Source organism: Calidris pugnax, unplaced genomic scaffold (genome assembly GCF_001431845.1).
Source record: "Calidris pugnax isolate Ruff unplaced genomic scaffold, ASM143184v1 scaffold141, whole genome shotgun sequence".
NCBI lineage: Eukaryota > Metazoa > Chordata > Aves > Charadriiformes > Scolopacidae > Calidris > Calidris pugnax.
Window position 1 is genome coordinate 4,319,779 of NW_015090902.1, and position 26,814 is coordinate 4,346,592.

General features: G+C 39.9%; 1 protein-coding gene across 7 annotated transcripts in view; it reads right to left on the reverse strand.

Moving 5' to 3' along the window:
- Window positions 1-26,814, reverse strand: part of DLGAP2 (discs, large (Drosophila) homolog-associated protein 2) — a 409,096-nt gene that overhangs the window by 336,441 nt on the left and 45,841 nt on the right. For 3 of the 7 annotated variants that reach the window (XM_014948950.1, XM_014948949.1, XM_014948947.1), the window contains exon 1: window positions 15,120-15,308. The exons of the other annotated variants lie outside the window; for them this stretch is intronic. The gene's annotated coding sequence lies outside the window, so the exon portion shown is untranslated. Of the gene's footprint in view, window positions 1-15,119; window positions 15,309-26,814 lie in introns of those variants that run through there. 7 annotated transcript variants of the gene reach the window in all.

Consider the following 26,814-nt stretch of genomic DNA (forward strand, 5'->3'; position numbering starts at 1 on the left):
ATAGAATTTTGTCACACACAGTTAACAGATGTGGGGGAAAAAATTGTAAATAACTTTTATGAAAAACTGAACACTAGTGTAGCGTGTCCATCATTCAGATCAGTGGTTATGACTGTAGGGTGAGACTGGTGAATAATGGGTTTAATTTCATGCTTTGCCAAAGGCTTCTTAAGGGACATGAGGGAAGTTACAGAGCCCCTGTTTAATTCTTAAAATAAGGATAATAATCTTTCCCCCCTTCAGACGTGTGCTTGGATGAAGACTGAGGCAGGCTGCTGTAGTGCGCAACAGGTTCACATTAGTTTGTTCCTGTATCTATGCACGTATGCATGTATACATATGGATACACACAAATACGTATGTACATAGATTCTCAGCAACGGACTGACATCAAGAACCTCACACAGTGAGTTCAGATAAGCATCCCAAGTTCATGCGCTTTCCTAAAGTTTGTGGGCAGCACGTCTTACTTAGAAGGAGAGATGGTTTTGTAGATATACACATCTTTATAATATAGTTGTTAAATCTATCCTGGACAACATAGTGTTCTTCCTTTAGTTATTTTACCACTTCGGCATATAACATATTGATTGTGAGCATATTTAAGAGAGTTTGTTTGGGTTTTTGCATTTTGTATACTTAATTCAAGCTGCTTTGAACAACTTTATTACTTTCCTTAATTAAAATAAAATAAAGCAGAAAAGGGACACATTAATTTTTATGCCAGAGTTGCATTTAGCCCCAAGCACTTTGAGCAAGGCACAGTGATGCACAATATGTTGCATAGCAATTCTGCCTGAGTAAAGCTCCTGATATTAAAGAATAACCATGCATCCAAGAGACAGCCAGCCTCAGACGTAGACAGATTGACACAGCGTGGTGCAACATTTTTGTCCAGAGTCTGGAAATGCCTGCTTGTGAAACTTTGGCAAGAGTAAGTCTGCACCATGTGCATCTCCTTGTAAGTTTAATTGTCTGTATACAAGCTATTAGCCTACCTTCAGGAGTTACTTTTCTTAAAATTTTCCTCTTTCCTTTGTGGCATTCTGGCTAAATGAATACTACTAAGTCAAATAAATGAGAAGCAATCCATGGCAATTTTAGGCTTTTGACCAAGTCTGAAGTCAGAGCTGGTTAATAAGATAAGTAAATAAATAAGTGTTTGGCTCTAAATCAGTACTGCTATTCCACAGGCTGAATTACTCAAGGCAGAAATTCCTTTCATGTGGCCCAAAGCTCTCCAAAGCTAGTGTGCTGATCTCCTGCCATCGTTGCCCCATAGCGCAGACCTCCTTCTCATGTATTCCTCATTATTATCACTTCACTGTAGTAAATAATGGACTTACAGTTGATGAAAACAGATATAAAAAACCCTCATACGATAAAAAGTTGCACTAAGAAATAGCGGTCAATCGCACTGAAACTGTATGACAGATCTGCAGCAAAACCAGAGATTTCTTAGTAGAATTTGTATGCTGATTACCTGGTTAGTAGCACTAATCAAGACACCCACAAAGGAAAGGCATTAACTGAAAACAGGCACAGAACATTTCATGTCTCCACTATGCATTTCAGTGCCACAGCACGATGAATCACCGTGAATAGCATGGTGACGGCTTCTTTAGAAGGCATATCTATCTCTCTACTAAAAAGGATGAGCACACCATATTATGTCCTGTGTAAGTCTATTCAGATAGTTCAATTGCATAACAAACTGTACAGACTATAGTCTATACATATCACTTGCATTTGTTGTCTATATTATTGTCGTGAGTATAGTCCCAAAATATCACATCACATTTTGCCTTGGTGTCTAACTTTCTTTGGAATCATACAGTTTTCTTGGATATTTGCTTTGGGCTTCATTTCACAGAAATCATAATTTAAATAGGCACGACGTTCATTCTCATGTATCTGTGGGCTACATGAGACTACTTATGGTTTCTGTGGACTTACAGAGTTGTCACTGCCAGCAGAAATCTGAAAAACATGCAACTGCATAGTTCTGCCATTGCAGTAATACCTCTTTGAAGACACGAACCATTTTGTTCTCTTTTATGTGTGATTCTGCAGCAGGGGAAGGAACTCAGCATTGCTATCAAGTTGAGGTCGAAGGGATCTGGAAGATAACCTACACTAACACATTGCAGAGCACCTCACATCCGAGGATGTGGTCAAACTTCCACTTGCAAAGGAGGAGATGTGATGCCTGCTGCTCCCTCCAAGGGAAGCTCCTGGAGGACAAGATGCTGTGTGGGGCCCTGGAAGCAATCAGTCTAGTTACCTGCTGGTGAGGCATTTCTCCTCAATCTGGAAGATGTTCCCCATGAGCAGCTGGGACTGTTCCCCTCTCTAGCAGTAAGGAAGGACTCTCATCCATCCCCTCTTTGTGGGCTGAGGTGAGGACCCAGAGCCACAGGGGCTGCTCTGCTGCCCGTCTGCTCTGATTTCCACTGTGTTGGGTGCCATACAACCTCCTGTGGTCTGGACCATATCAAAGATGGACACAAAGAAAAAGCATGAATGCTATTGCTTCTACAAATATATTTTATCTCATATTGAAGTGTTTTGGAAATAGTTGATCCACGCTGTCAAACTTGAGGATTTTTCTCTAAAAAAACCTACAGGAGAATAATGCTTAAAAGAGCATTTTTATAAACTGAAACACTATGAAATTTATCAAAATATAGCTATTTTGGAATACTTCACTAAAAACTGGGTTTCCCCACCTGGAATTTTTCTATGACATTTTTTTAAAAATCCATGCAACAAAATCTCTGTAGACATCAGAATAAAATAGATTAGGTTTTAAACAGGAGAAATTCAGGACAGCTTTGACATTTCAGATCAGGGCTTCATTTTTCATCCAGGTCGGCCCTCCACTCCTTCCCTCTCACGAGGAAAAAGCAGGACGCAACTGCAGAAAAAGCTTACATTACTGAATTTTCTGTTTGGTTTGCCTACACATCATTACCTACACACCACCCGTGTTACCTCAGGCTCTTTAAAACTGCTGCTCCGTGCTGGGATAATCAGATATGTTAAGAACTTTTATTTTAAACATCTTTAAAGAAAAAAGCCCCGTACAGGGTGCGGGTGCCCAGGTGCTGGTAGCGGGGCCTGTGGGGCGGCCTCTGTGAGGGGAGGCCGGGACTGCCCTGGGCCGGACACAGCTGGTTCCAGCCGACCCACCACAGGGCAGGGCTGATAAAAACCATCACTAAACCATGTCTCTAAGCACAGTGTCTACCCATCTTTTAAATACCTCCAGGGATGGTGCCTCAACCACTTCCCTGGGCAGCCTATTCCAAAAGTGTAAAAATTTTTCCTAATCACAGAATGATATGGGGTTGGAAGGGACCTCTGGAGATCATCTAGTCCAACCCCCTGCCAAAGCAGGTCCACCTAGAGCAGGTTGCACAGGAACGTGTCCAGGTGAGTGTTGAATGTCTCCAGAGAAGGAGACTCCACCACCTCCCTGGGCAGCCTGTTCCAGGGCTCTGCCACCCTCAAAGTGAAGAAGTTCCTCCTCATGTTTAGGTGGAACTTCTTATATTCAAGTTTGTGCCCATTTCCTCTTGTCCTATCCCCAGGCACCACTGAAAAAAGACTGGCCCCATCCTCTTGACACCCACCCTTTCAGTATTTATAAGCGTTGATCAGATCCCCCCTCAGCCTTCTCTTCTCCAGACTAAAAAGACCCAAGTCCCTCAGCCTCTCCTCATAGGAGAGATGCTCCAGGCCCCTCAGCATCTTTGTAGCCCTCTGCTGTACCCTCTCTAGCAGTTCCCTGTCCTTCTTGAACTGGGGAGCCCAGAACTGGACACCACGGCTTTAAGCTGGAGGGGAGCAGATTTAGATTGGAGATTAGGAGAAAGTTCTTTACTGTGAGGGTGGTGGAGCACTGCAACAGGTTGCCCAGGGAGGTGGTTGAGGCCCCATCCCTGGAGATATTCAAGATGAGGCCCTGGGGAACCTGGTCTAGTTGGAGGTGTCCCTGCTGATTGTTGGGAGGTTGGATTAGATGACCTTTGGAGGTCCCTTCCAGCCTGGACAATTCTATGATTCTATTCTATGATTCTAGATCCATCCACGCTGCAGCCTGTGAAGACCCCATGCAGAAGCAAGTTTATCCTGAAGGACCGCAGCCCACAGAAGGACCCACAGAGGCAGGGGAGACGCGTGAGGAGGAAGGAACAGCAGAAAGGAGGTGTCATGGACTGACCACAACCCCCCTCTTCCGCATCCCTCTGCACCACCTGGGGTGGGGGAGGCAGAGGAGTTGGGTAAGAAGGAGTGAAGCTGAGCCTGGAATGGAGGAGGAGGCCAGGGGGAAGGTGTTGGTTTTTATTTGTCTTTGTTTTTCACTATCCAAACCTATTTTTAATTGGCAAGAAATTAAATTAATTTTTCCCAAGTTGTGTCTGTTTTGCCCATGATGGCAACTGCTCAGTGACGTCCCTGTCTTCATCTCATCCCACGAGCTTCTTCACCTTATTTTCTACCCTGTCCTGCTGAGGAGAGGGAGTGTGAGAGAGCGGTTGGGGGGGGCGTCCAGAAGCTGGCCAAGGTCAACCCACCACAAGCACTGAAATTAGAAATATACATTGGTCTAGAAATTAAGTACAGCACCACGTCAGGTATTTTGTTAATTAAATAAAAAGCACTGCTTTAAGTCATCAATACAAAAATACATCACAATTGTAGAGGCTTGCAATTATAGCTAAGAACTACGGAAGAGGTTAACAGCTGAATGCTCGTCTGCCTTTTATAACAATATTTCATACAATTGTTAAGTAGCTCTGTGGAAAATACATTGCTCCTTGTTATTTCTGCAGACTGAAAACAGTGAAACCCTTCCCCTGATCGAGGTTATCTAGCAAGCTTTTGGAAGCAGCATAGAGAAACGGATTCCAACATTCTGCCTAGACAACTAATCTTGGTATTGGAAGAGGCACAGTTAACCCCTGTAGTACACCAGTGGCAAGGGAAAGAAGAACGCTATGAGCAGAGCAGGTGGGGAACAGGCCATTTTGTGTAAGTAAAGCATCTAGCCCACCCTAACACATAGAGAAATCAAATCAACTCCAGACTAAGCCTTAGTTACAGCAATGTAAACTTGGAATAATTTAGACTAATGCCTTAGTGATTCAAAAGATAATCTGCTTCACATAAATGCTAAATCACTAACCTCTCCACCAAACCAGATCTCAGGTTTTACAAGATGATGATATATAAACATGATTTTATTAATCTACATGAATCAATATCATCTTCCTGAAAATAAGGATCTTCTAGCTCTTGATTCAGATTTATGCTTACTTCTTGGGCAAAGAGCTTACTTTCTTTTCCTCCCTCAACAGCATATGTTACTCATATCTTATTACCACAATACATCTGTCCAATATCTTTTATTCTTGCTATATACTAAGCTCTTTTCTTCGTTTAATGTTGCCATTACGGGTGCAACACCACTTTTGTTTTATTCTTGTTATTACAAAGAGAAAAGAAAGCTATAAAAAAGTCTCCAGAAAAAGTCTCCAGCTAATGCAAGATTGTTATAATTCTGATTTGTCCAGGTGCCTTTTGATGCATAAAATGTGTGGGGAAAACCAAGAGAATTTTAGAGCATGTATTTTAAAACATTCCACTAGTATTCTCATTAATATTATATCTAACCTGGTTCTGAATTTATGAAGAACAGCTAGCAGATTCTCCTGGCTTCTTAGTTTACCCCCTAACCCCATGAAAAGAATTTTTAAGAGAGGCTTTTCGCAAGTCAGTAAGGGCCAAGGCTGTAGCTGTAGGCAGTAATGTGTTGAGCAGAAAAGAACCATGTTTATGTCTTCTAGATGGACATCAGGGTACTCTTACATCAGGTTTTGCCTACTAGTAAATACCCCACTGGGGTATTTACTGAAAGGATCTATCTTTTGTGAAGAAGGAAATGAAAATCACACAATCATTTTGAAACCAACCTATAGAATACTCAGTCAGATGCCTGAATCTATTGATTTTGTAGGTTTAGGCAAGGTTTGGTAAATCGCTACTTCCCCTTACTTGGGCACATCTTTATTTTATTCCTCTCATATTCTATACAACTTCTCTAGAAGGGTGTCCTTCATTTGAAGAGAACAGCTGCTAGCACGGTAATCACAGTGTTCCCTTCTGTGTCAGAAACAGTAGCTAGGAATCCTGTTCTCAACTGCTGTTTTTCTGTTCATGACACATCACAGCTGCATGCATAAGACCACTTAAATTTAAGCATGAAAACATTATTTCAAAATGTTTTTTTGGAGGAATCTCTGTTATTCAAAATCTAGTATTATTTTAATCTGTTCACAGATTTCAACGTGTCTGAAGAAATTTCAAGCACACCAGCTTTGTCTGAATTCCCTTGGAGCAGGGGCGCAGGTGCCATACCCATGTGACCAGGAGCTATGCAGACCCCCAGCCTGAAATTCCATGGAAATCTCATCTTTTCATAGCCAACTGACTACCCCAAATTGGATTCTTAATGATACACTACTTGGAAATCCAAGTGCAACCTCTTTTATTTCCAAAGTAACCCATTTGAAGACAGACAGTTAAACTTACTTGTTACGACCACTTAACATGAGTGAAAATTCTAGAAAGCAAAAAATATATTATTTCACCCTTGGAGGACAGGAAAAAAGTGTTCATATTGTATTCAGGAAACTGGCAGTGCTAAAGAAAGAAAATTATAATGGTTGATCTCTCGATATCTAACTGCTAATAGAATTTGGAACTGAAATCAGTAAAATAGAAATTGTGCTATTAAATTAACATTATAGAAATGCTTCTTTGAAATACATTTTTAAATATCTGAGTTGATTTCCAGGTGTCTGTGCTACTTGTGGATATGGCTTCTCCTCTTCCATTCTCATGTGCAATGCAGCAGGGCACACCTGGCGCCTTTCAGGCTAGCTGGTTTTCTTAGTACTTCAAAACTAAAATTCAAGTGAGTGTAGAATTGTTAAAGAGTTGCATTTCCAATTACTTCTTTGTGATGGTCTTAAACCAAATCTCATCAGTGGCAGTGCCTTCCATATATTTTCAATATCAAAACCTTAGTTTTGGGAATCTAATGCAAATCTGCATTCTTTAGTAAATTGTTAAGTTTGCCCTTTCTTGACTACTGCTATAATTTTAGGTTTTAAATCTACAGAAACAGACAAGATGGTTGAAGAAGGGATCTGAAAGCGAGCACGTTAGTGGCCAGGTTCCCTAGGTGCCTTCACGGATTTTTCCATGCAGAGTCTCTTTCACTGGACTTCTTCAGAGTCCCAGCAAATTGACAGGAGAGAATCAATGGAAATGTCCATCCTTCTGTGAGGGTAATTTCCCTTTCCTCAGCACAGACAGAAACATTTATGGACACCATCAGATGTAATTTCTATCAATTTACGTCAGTAGTGCTTCCCAAATATATCAAGTGGGCAACTCCTGCACTTTTATCTCAAAGAAGACAGCCTTTTGCTACCTGGTAAAGTACTATCACCCCTACTTTACAGAGGAATGACTTGCAAAGAAACTGCATGACTTCTTAACAACCAAAAATGTTTTCAGCAGTCCTATTTCCACCCTCCACCATGGTGTCTGAAAAACTCATCCTGCTCCTTTTTTATCAGGAATAATGTATATATCCCAGATTTTTCCCCCAAATATCCAGGCAGTAATTTATCATTCTATTATCTGCTGCTCGTGGCGTGAGCATAGGAGTGAAGAAAAAATACCTGCATCAGAGGGATTAATCTGGCAAGAAGCCAGTTGGACTCTCTTGTTAATTTTCTGAAAAATCATGCATTGGTCCCACAGGGGACTGGCTTGTGAAGATCAGAATAAACAGTGTCATTGCATGGAACAGGGAAGACTAAAGTATTTATGAACTGGTTAAATTGCAGACCTGCCTGAGGGTTTGGGGGAGACTGTTAATTATTGGCGTATAAAGTAAGAGTGGAAATTTTAAATTTACTGATCAACAGTCTTATTCACTTCAGAATCCCATCACTGCATGATGATTATTTATCCAAAACCCACCCTCTTCTGATTTGGTTATTTAAAATGTAAACAATTACTGAAAGGGCTTATCTGAGAACTGTGGACCTGCATTTAAAAGAGTTAGGACCAGAATTCAAGCTCATCGCTAGAGCTCCGCTGTCAGGCTTGGACACACTTTGCTGAACACTGTGTGTGTGGCCACAGAGCGGGGCGATGAGGGAAGGCAGGGAGCGGTTTTTAGCTTCCTCCCCGGCTTTTGTGGCCCGTGCTATCTGGCAGTATCTCAGAGGAGACACACACTGCTCTTTCTGCCTCTCTAGCTCAACAGTGTGTGTGTGCGTGCGCATACAAGTGCCTGCCTCTGCTCACACGTAACAGCATTCCTACATGAAACCAGGTACAAGAGACATGAGATCCTAGGAGAACAGGAGAAATCAGAAATGAATCTCAAAATCATATTATTATAAATATGTATCTGGTTTTGCTTACTGAAGCACAGATGTATCCATAAACTTCCGTGCTCAGATCAGACTCTGAGGGGTTTAACACAAAGCAGTTAGTGCCTAGACAGCTTTGTCCTATCTGGGAATATCACGAGAATGATAAGAAGTAGGCACTCACCGCACGCACATGAGGGACCCATCAAAGTAGTACTACAACTAGCTTCAAGGGAGACCAAACACAAAAGGCTGGGATGACGTGCACAGTCCCGGAAAAAGGGAGTTTCCTATGTTAGAAAGCATTTCCCTTTTCCCACAGGGCCTTATCCGAGAGCCCACTAAAACCAAGGGAAAGCTCATACTCATTTTCATCTAGAGCGTACCCAAACTGTCACTACTACTGCTTGCTTTATAAGGCAATGCTGCATTCTAAGACACAGTGCTAATACTGACTGGATAGCAAGAACTGTGCAAATTGTTTTCCATGAAGCTCCACAAAGGTCTGAACTGCACCAAAATCTATAGGATTTTAGAGCACGGCCATGGAACTGCCTTCCCGTGGAGGAAGCCTGAAGAACACCCACAAGACTGCACAATGCTACTACATCCTATTGCTGAAAAAGTGTCCTAAGCCATACAACTGCTCTACCACTTATTACATAAAAAAAAATAATAAAAATAATTAGGTACGTTTACTGGGATTGTTAGCTCACCATCCCAAATTTGGATTTCATCTGTTTCATCATCGTGGCTAATCAATTTCGACAGCTGCACTGTGGACGCAAAGGACAGGGGTTCACCTTTGCATCCTGGTATAAAAACAAGGCCTTACTCAGACAGCGCTTAGTTCCACGAAGTCCTCATCCTTCATTTGCTTTATAGGTGCTGCCAGAGTGGAAATTACACTGGTACCTGAGCCATCCTGTTCTGCAGTAATATTGACGAGAAACAGTGATTCAAAATTGGTTGCAAAAATCTTGCAGATACTTCCCCCTCACAAGAGGTTATTAATTTGTTAATAATTTGATCTATTTTAGGAATCCAACATTTAAATCAGCTACACTTATCAAGCTTGTTAATATTTCTTTGGCTGTAGATCTGTTGCAAGTGGCTCTTACTGGAAGTTAGTTTTGCTCTGAGTTCCACGTCTTTTCCTCTATCAACCTCAAAAGCCCCAAGTTGTGCTAATGAACACCTTACCTGGTGTGCTTTTAAGTTGGACTGTGAAACGATACATTCAGAGAAAATGGAACTACACACGCACACAGAGAAAGAAAAGAATAATAATACAAAAAGGGCCCGTTCAGCTTGTCTCTGCGTGTTTTTGAAAAAGCCAGTCTCGTCAAAGCTGTGGCTTGGAGCGTGGCCACCAAAAGAGCCAAGTCAGCACAACTGGGTGCACTTCAGGCAGGCAGAGGGAAAGAACAAGTGTCTGTGGGCAGGATGTAAACCTCTGCAGATGGATCTGCTAAAGGAATAATGAAACAGTGCCACAACTTCAGTTAAAGTATGGGGGAGATAAATGCTTAGAAGGCAGTTCAGAGCAATAGCGCAAATTAATTGTCTAATTATACGGTATAATTTAAGTTTTTACTAAGTCTATCAAGATGTATACAGACTACATATTTATAAGAAAAATACCATTGACTCCATATAATCAATAAAATCAAGAGTCCCTAGGAGATTCAGCTACTTAGCCTTCCAATCTTTATGACATTACAGTATTATTCCTCTTGGTTTAAGATGTTTTCTCCTTTCAGCTGCACAAATGGGAAGAAGCCAAATGATTGCACTGAGAAAACAGTGAGGCTGAATAGATACAAAACGCTGTCAAACACACCGAGTGAACAGAAAAAATATGCCTTTAATTTCTCTTAGTTCTTGCCTATTACTTCTACCAGCAGTTGGGCAGGGGGAAGGAAAATAAAACAGATGCGAGAATGATTTTTGCAATGACAATGCCCCACTTAAAGAGATACTGATAAAATCTGTAACACTGAAAATTCATGAAGAAAGCTGGGATTAAAAAATCACCTCTGGAGAAATGTACAGAACAGCCCCCAAATTCTGTGCCCTCTCTTATCCATGCAGCTGATGTGAACGGTGAGGGATGTGAGGCTGGGGGGTGTTTAACCCAGGCCTTCTCTCTATAAGGAGAGAGCCAGCACAAAGAAGGACTTTCTAAGAACAAGCACCTACCATGAAAAGCCTGATTCCCTCAAAAACAAGCAGACCTGAACTGGGCCCACTCCTCAAAGCGATGCCGAGCTCGCTGCACCCTCCAGCCCTGCAGCAAAATCTCTGTAGGGGATGAACTACCTCCGTTCGGGTTTCCTTGTCATCAGGCAGAGGAGAAGCCACAGCGAGGGAGTTACAGTGGCTGTGTGCTGAGTTAACGTCGTTAATCACCAACACCTGTTTTCCTTTTTGATCCTCAGCATTCAAAGGGCTGGACTCCACCGGGGTCCTGGCAGCAGGGACACGGTGCTACAGAGAGGCACACGCTGCTCCCCAGCTGCGCAGCCTCGGGGAGCCCTGCACGCTGGTCCCTGAAGCCAGACGCTCACCAGCCACCCCGTCGGCTGCTCTCTGCTACAGGAACATCTATCTGGAGGTGCTGGCCTGCCCTCGCCCCTCCTCTCTCGGCGGGTAAAGCACATGAGGTCTGGAAGAGCTCTTCCTCTTCGTGAGCTGTTGTGAGATTTCTCGCCCGCGGGAACGGTACCTGGATCTGACAAGTGAAAAAGCCGCCTGATATTTTCTGGCCTGGATTATTAAATGGTGGGTTGCCCTTATCATGATCCCAGTTAAGCCAGTAAGTGTTTTGCGATCAGCTTCAGCAGAAGCGTGTTCAAGCCCTAGATACCAAGGATTTGATGATGGCAGGTCACCTAGAAAATGAACTGAAATTTATAAAGGATGTTACTGCTCTCGCATCAAAAGACAGAAAGAGTGGTAAGAACTGGGAGGATAGAAAACACATGACTGTTTTCACAACATATTACTGTACAGATCGGTTAAAACTTGAACCTGAAAGCAAAGAACGTCTTTCTCAGAAATTGCAAGGACACCAATGATCCTTAAGAGATTCTCTGCTTTGGATCTCTTTCTCGCTTTCTTTTGATGGGTAACAGTCACCTTTAAATCTTTGACTTTGATACTGCAAGTAATTATTGCTAGCACAATCGCTGCAGTAACATTTATTAATTGCACACTCCTTCTTTTAAGATGTTAACGGTGACTATGATGCAGTTTTGCTTTCCTTCAGTAACAGAAATCTATGAACTACTATGTGGTTTCCTCTATATATCACCAAATGCTCCACTGTGCGGGTTATCTGACAGTAACAGACTTGTTACCCCATTTGTACCTTGGTAACGTGCTGCTAAGAGGAATTAATAGCTTGCTAAGCAGAACTACTTTGCTGCTTTCTGTGTGCTTTGCTGGCATTCACACTGTCCTGTATGATTTTCAGGCTTTAACATCAATTTTGTAAGTGTGTCTGGCAAAGACAATTAAATTATATGACAGATATAATTCATATTGGACCAATCCATGCAAATCTTTCATTGTTGCAGGTATGAATATTTTATATCACACAATGAGAAACTAAAAGCGATTCAATTTGATTCAGCCATGGGGTCTCCAGCCAGGGCTGTGAGCTTTCATACGTACTCCAGCCCTTTGCACTGACCTTGGGCAGCATTTTTGAAGTATCTATAAAAAGAAAAAATGTATTGCCTGTGGTATTCAAAGAAAATGAAGCTGGCATTCAGAGACCCTGTGCTATACTGAACTCTTATCAGTGAACAGAACTTCCTTTTAAAATGAGTGTAAAAAACCAGCTCATTTTCCTTACTACTCTAGAATAATTTATTAGGATTTTCTTTTTGAGAGCAGTTAGGAAACATGGCAATGTGGATCCCGTATTCTTTCCTTTGTGTGCACACTTCACTCCCTTTATAGTCACATCAGAGACATCTATCTGGTCTCACTTACACTACACTCATGAAACTTGAATGTACAGAAGTCCAGTTATTTGTGATTTTCCCTGATGTACTCCAGCGCAAATTCAAGGCTTTCTCCTCAAAAATAAACCAAAGGATTAGCTATCTAAACTTACTGCAATGAGAAAGCTAAGAGCATACAATTAACTATCTAAGAATAAAAATTCCAAGCATATAGATCAAAAAGTTTTCAGAAAAATATGTCTGAGATTTCCAAAATATTGGCAATAATACAATGCAAAAAATAATAAGGAAAAATTATGGAGCATAACTAATATGACGTAATCTATGTTACAGAGTTGTATGACTCCTGGATATATAATTTAAAAACTTATTAGAAAGAGCAAAAGTGGAACATTGTATGCACTGTGCTATGGTTATTCCTTCTTTATGTTTGTTAAATTCATTTGAGAACTGTACATACTGTTTTAAACATACTGGATGGAATGATTTTATTTATATGCCCTTCAGCATGCCTATTACTCCAATTACGTTGATTATATTTCCTATTAATTTTCAATTATTTTATTATTTCTGAAAAGCTGTGGTCAAATCTGCTTTCCTTCAGTGGGAAATTATAAGAGAGATGCAAAACTGGTAGAAAATTATTAATGCAAAATAAATTCCAATTTGTAGGGTGGACTACAAAAAGCAGTGACTACACAATCATTTCTTTATGCTTATTCTCTAAAAGATGCACCCTGCAAACCACTCGATATTTGAAATTTGATCAGCTAAGCTACATAACAGTTGTATCCCTGAATTACAGAGCATGTAATTTGGCTTCTACATTCAGTATATGCCACTTTCCTTCCGCTTTTGCTTAACGTGCATAAATGAAATCTGTGGGAATGTCTTCATTTTTCTAGATCACTTTAAGAGACGTTTATAGTGAAATAACTTCCATGAAACATATTAAGTAGATCTAATTGTGCAATTATTAGAACAAAATAGACTTTATTCTGTGGGGTTTTAGCAAAAGCAAAGGATAATGTCAGGCAGAGTGCTGCTGTTTAATATGCTCATGTGCTGAAGTACCTTCACCTGCCTTCTAGCATTATAAAATACCCTGTTTCATTCAAAAAAGGATGTGAGTATTCACCAACTTTGCTAAACACACAGATTTTAAACACTTCGTAAATATCGTTTAACTGTTTTCACATTTCAGAAGATACATTTTAAAATGCACTGCACTGGGCTCTACATGATCATGTCGATCACTTGTTGCTAAATAAAAAGGATGTGGGCTGTCTCAAATGACAGGGAAGCATGACAGATATGGATCCATGGACTAATTATGAGCAAATGCTAGAGCTGATATTAATGCATGCCTGTAGAATAATCACATTGGTACTACAGAAATCAAACCTTCAAACTTCTCCACAGAGGGGGAAAAGCAACAGTAATTACAACTTGTGAATTGATGACAGCCAGCCTCTAGCTTTGTTCTTATTTCATACAGACCTCACTTTTTTTCCTTTTGGGCTTTTTTCCTATATAAGCTTTTTAAGAGTGAGCTATTTCACTTGAATATCAGAAACCTATTCTGCCAAATACAAATTTATTGATTTTTTTGATAGGCATATCCAAAACTAGAAGGACTAATACTCACGGGGGAAAAAAAAAGCCACAAAAGTCTACTGTTGAAAAGTTGAAGACATGGGAGGGGAAAAAAAAAACCCTACATACAGAGAATACTTCCCATATCCAAACATTTCAAGCAATGTGAACGCTATTCACTTGCTGCAAAGTTGCCAATTGTAAAAGCAGGATTGAATGAATCTTACTAAAGGAGACCCAGTAACCCAGTGATCCTCCAGACCTCTGCTTGAAGGTAGGTTTCTCTAAAAAATTCTTATCTCAAATCTTAACCCTTACTGTACAATTCATGTTAGCATCCAGCCTTTCAGACAGCTATGTGTATGGTTGCAGCACTTTTTTAAAGCTCTTGAAGGAATATATCTGTTCAACAGCATTTTTGCTAGCAACATGTCTATAATGCAAAGGCTCCTAGCACTGTGCAGCAAATTATGTGGGGTTTTTTTGCTCTTATCTCCTGTAGTGCACTCAATAAGGGGTACTACTGAATCTTCTTCTGCACGCTGCATTACAAAGAAAACTGTCTTTTTGTAAGGCATTTTCTCTCCACTGCTTTCACGTAAAATAAAGGCTCATGTAACTGGATGTATCTGACTGTATTAATACTCAAATGAAAACTGAAACCGCCTGCTTTATCTGAAGTATAAATCCCTGAAAAGATTCTTGCCTTTCCAATTATGTTTGTTGTAATAAAGGTTAATACTGAACTGAACTTATCGTATTCTAGCATCACATGTTAAGTTCCAAATCTGTGTGTGTGATCCATTTTCTTTTCTATTGCTGAAATTAAGTAATAGGACAAAATGTTGGCAATATTATTAAAAATAACAAAGCAAAAGCATTTTACTTAAAGACAGTTCAAACCTATTGCTTTCATGAGGAGGAAGAAAAAACATGGTGCAAAGTACTGGGGGGAGGGAAGGGAAGAGCATCTGTTGAAAATTAACTACTTCATCCTTAATTAACACATAATTTTCTACCTGATGAGATGGTGTTGTAGAAAGTATAAATTGAAGGCACAAGAGTAAGAAATGAGTCATCTTAGACTTACCGTATCAAAGACTATTGCTGTATTGCAGTCAGCATCCAAACACAGAGCATGAAGCTTCTCACAAATCAGAAAAAATATACCATCAATGAACAGATCAAATTCATTGTAAAAATAAAGGCCAGAGATTAGAGTATGTATCCAAGGGTCTGGTTAGTCACAGCTTTGACTAGCCTGCTACAGAGCTCTGCAAAACAAGTATACTGCAGCAGTGTGGCAAGCATAGGATTGCAATGCATGTCCCATATATTCAAGCATAATAGAAAACATGGTCTGGAGCTTATTCCATGTGGAAGTGGGGTTTGTTTCATGCAGGCAGAAAAAAGAGCTTTTTTTTTTCCCACATAATAGAATTAGAAATGAAGATTTTTCTTGATTATTGTACACAATAATTCCCCAGGATATCAATTACATAAAGCAGGTGCCTCTGTCTCCTGTTTCCCAGATAAATGCCTGTAATCTCATTTCACAAATGATCCTATTTAGACAGGAGCCACCTATTGTGATGATATCATTTGCTCTAGTATCCATAAATGGGCAACTTCCTACTAAACGTCATGACCACTGACGACACAAATCTTTATAATATTGAGTGGGCAGGGTGGTTGATGGGGTCCCATCAATCTACAGCAGCTTCTGCTGATGTGATAGCATGAATCCTGCATAATCATCTAAAAGGCTGAAAATGAAGAGAAGCATTAAACCTGTCTGGTGGAGCTCATTTAAAAAAAAAAAAATAGAAACCGAAAATTGGAAAGGGAAAAAAAATCCTAGATAGATAGTAAAGGCAAATAAAACATATCCACATAGCAGTGGCACCTTTTTAAATGCTTCCTGCACTCTCAAGGATACTGGTAGGTATGAACAAAATCACTCTCAGTTAAGAAGTGTAGCTGTCAGTTTCTTTTTAGCAAGTAATAAAGACTCTATATCCTCTTTTCTTGCAAATGCAAAATATACATCGACAGCAAAAAAGACCAGTGCTTCAATGATGCACAAATTAGCCCACTCTTACTGAATATTTTTAGAATTAGCAACTGCTTGTCACAGTAGCTTGGAATATGAACTCTGTAACAAAATATCCTTAGACTGTTTGAAATCCAGTCTGCTAGAGTGGTTTGCTTCATGCTCTAGCTGCATGGATTTCATTTCTCAGATCAGTGTTTTCTTAAGAAAAAACATTCCATTAAATATACATATTTGGGAAATGTTATGATGCTCACAGTTAGCTGAAATTAGTTTCCATCTGCCTGCTTTAACACATAGAGATTTGAGGGGAGTTAAAGGTGATTGAGCGCTCGTTGCCTCCCCGCCCTTTCCCCAGGGGACTCGGTTGTGCCTAGAGGCTAAAGCAAATCGCTTAAGAACTTTGTATTTAATATTCCTCCTGGCAGAAGTTGGTAAGAACTTCAAAAGAAGGTCCCCAAGTTAAAAAAAAATAATATGACCCAAGGGCATTTTTCAACAGGATCTCCACAGAACTTGGCTTACACAGTCCTGCTTTGAACAGACTGAGCTGCATCTAAAGAACTTCTTAATAGACAGACAGAAAGGTGTAACGTTAGGATCCACCCACATCAGTGTTTGGACAATGTTCACCAGAACACCACCCAAGCTCTGGTTCTAGGGTAGAAAACTTTAAAGTTTTAAAGCACAAAAAACTAGAGGATTTTATATACTTTTGCACTGATGTAGTTCCATCACAACAGAGTCCACTTCTCAAAATCCATCCCCCCTGTTGTAGACATTCCTTGTTATAGAATCATAGAAGCACTTAGGTTGGAAAAGACCCTTGGGATCATCAAGTCCAACCACCAACCCTACTCTACAAAGTTCTCCCCTGTATGTTGCATTCACTTCACAGTCTCTCTGGGGCAGGGACCACCCTTTACTAAATTGCTGCATTACACATAGAGGGGTCCCAAAGGCAAATGGTGAAAAGGTTAATAATACAAGCTCCTCTCTTAGAATTAACTACTACCGCAGTGACTCACATCACATCTAGGTGGGTGAAAGCAAAATTTGAGCGCAGCACCCATGGCTACAAGACGCAGCTATGCTGTCAAAGCAGAAAAGCCAACAGGTTTTCTAAAAGCACCCTAAATAGGAGAACTCCTTCCTCAGAGATTGAAAACAATGGAGAAAACCATTTCAGAGCACTGAATAGCCCTTTAGACATGAGCAGGTGCTTTTCTTCTCCCTCCCTCCCTCCTCTGCTTCTCTTCGAGATAGCACTAGCTGATCTCCCTAGATATGCTGTCTAGGCAAAGACATAAGCATAGCTTTGACTCTGGGGATCATAACCCCTTCATTTCAGTACTAGGTGGAAGTAGAAAAGCATATACTCTGTCTGTCCAGATGGCATAAATATTTTCCATGTGTTTCCATGACAAAAGATAAAGATAACACAAGAAACAGTTAGAAAGTGGAAGTGCGTGTGAGTGTAACTGAGATTGATGGTCCAGAAGTTTCTCTCTTGGCTAGATAAAAGATGATGAAATGGGAATGAGGAAAAAAATAGGCAGGAAACAGCTAAAAAGAATATTCATCACTGCTCCATCAAATTCAGTCCTGCCTTGGGAAACGCCAAATGTCAGATTTTCTTGGTAATGTACAAAGACTTTTAAGGCTGTTCCAGGACATAGTAGGAAAGCGTGCAGTTTCTTAAAACAATATCTTTTTAAGCATCTGAGCCAAAGAATGTCACCACTCTTCCTTAACCCAGTTTTGAGCTCACCAAGCACACAGGGCTGAGCCTAGAGCACAGCTTTCCCATGCAGAGGTGGATATTAAACATGGTCCAGTGGAAGATGCCCTGATAGTTCTTATCTTTGCCTAAAAGCCCCCAGGCTTTATGAGAGATAGTGCTAAAGGGGATTGACCATCATTCCCAAACAGTTCCCACTTGTGTAGGGCCATACTGTAAGAAAATACCCCGAACACATTACTGTCTCAGGAATGGCCTGAAGGATTATACTGAAAGGATGAGTCACTCCAGTAAAAGAAAGCTGTTGTATTTGGTCCCGGGGAGACCGTCATGAGCCGCAACATCTCACAGTAAGCAAGCAAACTGTGGACACCCGACAAAAATGCAGACAACGCAACAGAATATTCTACCCCTCTTAATGTCTTTGCTTTACATTTGAGATCATACGAAAACCCTGATATCCTAACAAATAAGCGCAAATATCCTTAGACCACCTTTGCAATTCCTATTAGTCTTCATTTTACAGGGCTTATTCTTTCTAGCATACTTGGAAACAATCTCTCCAGGCATTAGGGCCAGTCTATAAACCAGCACCTTCCTGGGCAGAGACGGCAGACTGGATCTTCTTTAAAATGTCTAGATGTTCCACTAATTAGAATTGAAACCTAAGTCAAAAAACACAAGTGGATTATTGAAACTACATTTAAAAGGTCGGAGACAGAAAGATGCTCTAAAACACCTACTGATATTTTAGTAGATAATCTCTTTAGAGACGTAAGGAACTGCTTCTCTTAGCCAGGTCTACTTGTGTCTAAAATCTCTCGAGGAGCTGAACTTAATTGATAGGACATATTGCACAGACATTACTACAAGATGCATCACGTTGCTGTACTGAGGCAAAGATTAAATCCCCCTGAGACTCATCACTATTGCTTTTCAACAAGACCAGGGAAAACTCCAAGGGGGGATTTCAGCCTCATAAGGCCAAATGTAATTTGTCATAATATAATAATGATGACGAAGAATAATCTGCAGTTTTTAATTACTTAACAAAATCCTATTACCCAACGAAAAGCTAGAAATATCTATTGCCAATATCATACCTGAATATATTCTTATGAATAATAATCACCATGAATTATTACTTAATGGCTAAAACAATCAGGAAAAATTCCTGTTCATAAACTCATTTCTTTACCACCAGCTGCAATACTGGTATCCCAAATAAAATACGGATGCTCATTTTAATTTCACACTCCATTAGGAATACAGGTGTAAAAAAAAAATCCACCAAATAAAAAGTGACATGTTCTGATGGGAAAACACATAATTTTCATTTCCATATCAATATTAAAATAATTGAGAGCAGAAATGTTTAAAATTTTTAAGGGAAGCTTTGCTCTGTTTTTCAAAGCCTGGTTAGCCCAATTGTTGATTGATAGGGGATGACCATGGTTTGCATCGAGTGATCCTCCCAAATAAATCACCATTTTTTGAGAGATTGGAAGAAATGGATAAGAAGTTCCATCTGATGTCACTCTGCTTTTGAAATTCTGCATTTTATTGTCATTCTCTTTTCAGTGGAACTTTCCACTGCTTTGAAAGGGAGCTGTGTTGAAACATTTATGACTCAAAAGTTTGTGCAAAATACTGTTTAATATAAGCAGTACCCAAATATTCTCTTCTACCATAGACCTTGATATTGTAGGATGACTGGTAGAAAGAGCCAAAGATCAGAAGGTTGGCAGGCTTCACCCTGGTAGCCTATAAATCTAATTCTTAGAGCATTTCTGATCAGGATTCTCTACGAAGTATAGCTATTGTGACAAAACATTCCCATTGGCAGACAAGTGATTTATGGAGATAGTTTTCTTCACTGAAGATTGAAGCTATAAAATGTTCCTAACATTGACCAGTAAAGCTATGGTATGGTCATAAACCTGTGATGTGAAAAAAGAGGGTTCTTGTAGGTTAGAATGTCAGAAATTCTTTATATTCTGATATTACCAAGGTGGAAGATGCATCTGTGAGCAGGACAGTTTTGTGAACAATTCCTCGCTCATTTGGAGGCAACAGTGCAAAAACTTCTGGCTATTCTTCAATGAAAGTGTTGAAGAATGACAATAATAACAACAAAGAGAAAGACAATCCTGAAAGACCACATACCAACAACAACACAGAAAAAAAATACCATTAATGCCTTCTTTTAAAGACAATGAGATTGCTTCAAAAACTTCACTATTTTCTTCTTACCAACATCTCCATAAGGCTTAATTTAGAGGCTCTTAATAGTCTTTCCTTCTTCCTTTTCAGAGCTTCCAGGCTTTTCTTTGTAGTAGCAGTTTCAGAATGTACCCAAGAACTTGGTATCTCAAAATGATTATTGGAAAAGAAAAACAAACACTAAATACCTGCTCTCCCTGTGGAGATGTGTAAGCTTACAGCAGTTAAGAAGTGTCTCAACTTTGCACTGTTAAATTTTAGCAAACTTTTTAACAGGGCCATTATTTCTACCAGATCTGCAAATATTTTTCTCAGGTAGCACTGCCTCATAAACCACTGGGGTGAGAATGTCAGCTTAGACTTTCTGAGCCTTTCTTGTTTTGAGTAAAAATAGTTACCAGTCACTTGCATGACGGGCTTTTATCTTTCTGTCTTTTAGTTTTCTGATCGATGTCCCGTGACAAGCACAGGTCTCTCCCGCACAATCCTGTGCCCCTTGCCTTGACTTCCCCTTCTCCTTCCCAATTTTCTAAATTCAAATAGAAGTAAAAGTGACATCATACAATCTTTTCCTATCTAGTTTTGGATTTTACACATTCCTGGTGTCTTTGAAAAATGACTGGTAGACTTTATGAGAAAACTGAAGATGCTGCTCAAAGAAATCATTCTAGAAACTATGAAAGAAATATAACGAAGAGGAAGGCCTGAAGATGACCAAAGGATGATCAGGTTCTGGCTAAATCTAACATAAAAAAACCTGTTCTCCTTTGACAAGCTGAAGAATCTAGCACATTTTCAATTAGTACAATTGGACTGACAGTTTGTAAATGTGATCAGCAGCAGCATTTCAGAGAAAAACACTGGGACATGGCTACGGGCTTATGACACGCTTGCGTCAACTGTGTGTAAGGGAGGAAAACATTCATTTTCTCTGAAGCTAGAACCTCCATCTTTACATTTGACTTCAGTGACCATGAATGACAATAATGAAATGTGAGGATAGCAATGGCATAGACTGGAATGCCTTGGTTTGAGGTTTTAGGTCTTAAATGCATGGCGTAAATGCTTGCTGTGTGCGTAAATTGCACAAAGCACTGTAAATAAAAAGAATGTAATGTTGATTGTTCAGCGTGTAAACAGAATTCTGCTTCACATATCTATGGCTTTTACCTCCAGTATGCAAATGCAACTACTATGTCAGCCCAATACAAAATGTGTCCTGCACTGCATCAGCTGGGGTTCTGGATTTTGGACATTTTCAAGTCGAAACATGTTGTGGGGTTTGACATCATGCTCAGGTCCTTGTTCTGTCTGATACACAGCAATCCAAGATGACAAACTTTGTTCTGAAGGTGAAACAAAGTCAGGTTCTGTAACCTCAAATGTTGCCATGAGACAAAACAGTTGTCTTCTGGCCATATCTCATCATAGGCACTGGCACTAATCCATTTCCAGGCATCACAGCTCATAAACTCAGAACTATTATGGACTCGATAAAGTCAATCAATACATTAGTTAAGTGAGATGGAATGATTTAGCTCTTATGGATGAAAAAATATAGGGCTCAGTATTTTTCATTGCTGTTTTTGAGCATCTCGGAATAACAAATCCCAAGAAAACTGAGTTCAGAGAGACACCCATGGCTTGGCACATTCATTTGAAATAGAATCAGAAAAGCAAAGACTTTTTGTTTTGTTTATATAAATTGAGAGGTCTTCAAAGCAAGAACTGCTTCTTACTATCTGCTTTACAAAGCCCTCTTGAAAGGCTTTTTTTCTGAGACCCTACTTCATACTGAATATGTGCAACAGCTTGACAATATACTGCTTTTGTCCACTATAAATTTGAAAAGACAAACTCTACACTATCAGCATACCATCAGCGAGTTTTTCAAAGGTGGAAAAACCTATAGTACTTAGATGACTTCTTTGTAGTGCCAAATCTGAGCTAGATATTAAAGCATGGTACAGTGGTAATGGGAGGAAATGTGGTACACTGGATGCCACAACATGCATTAAAAACACATTTTTATGCAAATTCTCTTCAATCTTACATGATAACAAATAATAAAGGTAAACAGTTGCATGTATTTACACACATCAAAATAATAATATATGTTGACTTATCACAATCTTTACAAGGCCTATTTTATCAGCGACTGCCTTTTATTATAGAAAATAACTGAATCCTATTCAATGTTTCCGTTTTTGGAGAACAAAATATTCACAACATGGGAGACAGAAACTGCACTTTTTGTAACTAAAGAATATTTTCATGAAACTATATATAATACTCAAATTGCAATATTCAATACTCAAATATACAATAATTTCATATAATAGCAGTTAGATCTTCTACCTCCTCTATCAGCCTACATTTTCATTTCAGAGAACCTTGCCCCCATCCCAAAAAGAAAGTTCCCAAGCTGACACGTACTATAACTTTTAATTCATTTCTTTTTAGCTAGAATAAATCCAGAGGTTTCTAGCATAAACTGTGGCAGTTAAAACATGCAGTGAAAAGACTGTTTAGCGTGACTACTAAAAATAGTGAAGTTCTTTCTGACATAGCAAACAAAATAGTGAAATATTCTTTCTGTAGTTTATTTCTATTAAGTTTCACGTTTCTTGCATAAAGACAATGTGTGCAAGACTAGCTATTAACAGTGGTAAAGAAGAAGTAAAATCCTCTAGCAATAGCTCAGAAAAGCCTATTACAGTACATCTGTCAACTGGCTCCTCTTTAAGTGTGGCCGAGGGCCACAGAATGATACGGCAAAAACGCAGGTATCACAGATAGGTTATTTAACCTTACCAGCGCACAAAGGAAAAGCATCAGCAATAACATTAATATTCATAGTGGCAACCTTCGATGCTTTCATAATTTAGATTTGACCTCAGTGAGAAACGTGGCAAAAGACTGTTCTTTTCCCGTGAGTCTCATCTTTTATGAAAGGACAGTAACCCCCTGCATCAACCCTTCACCATGATCACCCAATAAGAACCTACAAATGTTTGATAAGTAGGATTTTGCGGACTAGAACTGAAGCACGCTGGCAAAGCTGATATGTGTAGAAGTCACTATGGTTACTGCCTACACTTGCTTTGCCTCCAATAAAATCTTTCATTTCCATAAGCATTAAAATTCACCAAATGCACCAAAATTATTCAGACAAAAAAAATATAATCTCCTTGGTTTATGAGCCTTTTAGCTGTGTTGCTTTCATCTTTTTAAGCTTAGACTCTTAGCTGAAGCATATTATTGCACATCTGTGTATAAGGACAATTATTGCAGTAGAAACCTTGCAGTGGAAATGCCTCGTTAGACCCCAGCTCCAGCAGCGTGTGCGGAACAGCTCTCTGCTCTTGGCCAGTGCAAAGCCGAAACCCAGAAAACACTGTGCTGGATGCCAGACGAGAAGCGCTAGCTGGGGATTTAGCAAGCCAAATTCAGATGAAATACACTTAGTAACATTGTAAATCTTCGCACTTCTAAGAAAATTAAAAGTTGGTCTTTCCTGATTACATTCACAGTCTGTTGTAATAAGAAATAGCTGTAACTAATTTATTTTTTTTTTCTTTATCTTACAGTAGTCAGCATGACTCTTCCTTTCAGTACTCTTACATAAATGCCAAACTGGCTAGACCTTCTATTATTTCCTGAATTCAATGTCATTTAGTATGCCATAAAACTGCTCTTTAAAACCGTGTCCAGTGGCTGTGTCCTCGACAGTCACTAAAAAACATTTGTTACTTTTATTCTGTTACTGCAGGTAGCTTTCTACTTAAGTTCCTCCCAGCATGCCGGGTGATTTTGCTCCCTGCTATTGTCTGTTATTTTCAAAACCTGCCTGAGCCACCATCACCGCTCCTCCTATGTATGAGTAACCTATTCTTCCTCTGTTCACCTCAATACCTCCTTGCAGCTAATTGCCTTTAGTCACCTGGTGACATATCTGACAGAGGCAGATCAGTTCTGCTGTTTTCCTTCATTTTCCCTGTATCCAATTTTGCTGATGATCCCTTTAGATCTTAATATTACTCTTCATACCTTCAACAAGGTCCTTTGAGAAGGTTTCACTGAGAACCTTTTCCCTGTTTTTCAGGAAGGGCAGAGCGCCCACTGGGAACAGGACATGCAGGTAGAATACTTGAAATCTTCAGCAGAAATTACACGGAACTATAGCTGCAATTTGTAAAGAGGCTTATTTCTGCCTCTGAGGCAGGATATACAGTCCCCTTGACACCCAATTGCACATAATCTCTTCTAGCATTGCCAGCCCCAAGTACTTAAACGACACCCCCAAAAGTCACAAACAGACCTTTCACAGAATCATAAAGACTTTTAAAAGACAGATATGCAAATTTCACTTGATTTGAGGTTTTTAGTTGGTAGATCGTATTCCCATCAGATTTCCAACCTGTAAGAACTAAGAATACTGTCTGTCATATTTTTACTTTCTTAACCTGTTGAAAAACAAAGCTTTTCCTGTAATCCCTCATTTTCACATTAACAGACTTTGCTCAATGTATTACACATCCCACAAAACAATATATGAGCAGTGGTCACTTTTTTACGGGAAATTTCCATTTATAGCAGCTAGGTACATTAATGAAGGAAGAAAGTACTTCCTAGAACTTCAGAAGGCTCAGCTGTTGGTTTAAAATTGTTTAATCCACTACCTAAAATCCCCAGTCTCTAAGGACAAACATGTCGCAAAACAACTGCTTTATGCCCTCAAATGTCATCAGCATCTATGTAAGTCATATAAAATGTGGTATGAATGATATTGAACAATTCACTGCTCAAAATTTTTCAGTGTGAGAAAGTGAAAAGGTTTTCCTTCTGATGAAGTCTTACTAAATGCATATGTGTCCAGGTTTCAGCAAAAAAAGAATAGCAATTTAGTGGGAACTGGGTAACTGTGGAAAAAGAGTCCACCAAAAGGCTGATATTTACTGGTGGAGTGCTACTCTGACTTTTAAGCTGTTTTCTGTTACTCTTGCCTACTTACTTGTGCTCCTGTCTTATTTCCTGGGAGAAATGCCAAAAAAATAAAGTGACCTCTGTATACTAACTATTAAGTATGTCACATCATGCTACTTAAAATATGTTACAAGCTGGCTGGCACAGAAACACACTTTCTTCTGTCTGGAAACACGTATACCCAGCACAATGAAGATTCACAGCCCCAGCTTCTTGGGAACCGAGCAGTCAGCCCTAAATATGGCTTCATATAGGGGTTCAGCTGCAGCATTGCAAGATAGGGCAGAGTATCGTAACCCATAAACAAGACAATTTCTGATGGGACAATATTTAAGACGGATACAGACCTTGTTTAGATTAAATTAATCCAAGTTAGGGAACAAATGACCTGTAAAGCTATGCATTATGCTTTAGAAATCATTCTGAGTAAAGCTACACACGCATAAAAGACATGCCCCCACTTTACCTAAAGCGCAGAGAAATACAGTGCACATTCGCAATCACAGCAATTGAGTACACAGTATAAAGAAAACACAGCTATAAAAAAGCTATTACCATATAGAATACAGCTGGCAGATAGATTTAAGGAGACGATGAAGATACTAAGAAAACGGTAACTTCTGTGGGCCTGGAAGATGCTAAGAGACAAAGTGAGCTGCAAGTGGCTTATAAGAAGAGGGAGCAGAGAAAGCCTGCAAGAAAGCAATCACGGATGGAGGCGGGGATAAAAGCCTTTGCTATAACCAGGGAAATCTGCCCTCCAGCCTGTTCTACCATACCCACATCTGTAAGACGGGCAGAGGAGAGTCTGTAATTGTTATCCACTGCCACGCTTGAGCCGGGCGTCTGCTGGCTGCGGGGGGCTGCTGGAGGGGCTTCTAGGAGAAAGATTTCATTTGTAGTCTTCATGCTTGGAGTCACCTCTGCCGTAACACAAGTGGACAGCTCCATCTAGAGGGCAAATATTCCCTCCACGGTTAAAATGGCCTAACTGTGACCCTAATATCTTTTATTTATCCACAGGTCAGCACATCCTCAAAATAGCACTCCGAGCCGCTGTCCCCTTCGCAGGGATTTCCAGCGGGAGCAGGGAGGCCAACTTCAAGCCTCAGCCACCTCACCTTCTACAAAGTCTGAGCAGCTGAAAATAAACCCAAGCTTTCCCCAAAAACTGCCTCTTCTTTTGAATGGTTTCCAGCACTTCCAGCCTGCCAGACCGATTTTGCGGCATCCATAAAATGCCACAGATTGAAGGCTACTCTCATTCTGGTGAAGAGAATGGGTCCCAAAGGCAAATGCTTCATGGACTCCTTACCACTAGGGCCTCATAAGAAATAGGGCGCCAGGATATTTCCCTCTAATCTATATTCCCACACATCAGTAACAAACATCAGTAGTTAATACGAAGTTTATCAAAGGGGATGCTTATAATCCTTTCTGTTGCAAAGGCTTTCTCTACTGAACACAGAAAAAGCTACTCTTTTCTATCGATTGATTAATATTTTCAGCAACACACCAAAGAGCTTGACAACCCTGAGAGCACCAAATCACACACTTTAAAAATGATATGCAAGTCTAACTTCATCCTCTCCATTGCTGTGATGTGGGCTCTATGCCAAGCTATTCCCACAGAAGAGCTTCTCTTCTGAACTGATCAGGAATCCGAAAAAGCCTCAGAGTAGATGTTTCTGCACTCCCATTTCTCCCAGTCACAGACTAAAACATGTATCACAATGTAATTTTAAAAACTTAACTCCACTGTAGCTTACTGTGCTCCTGGAA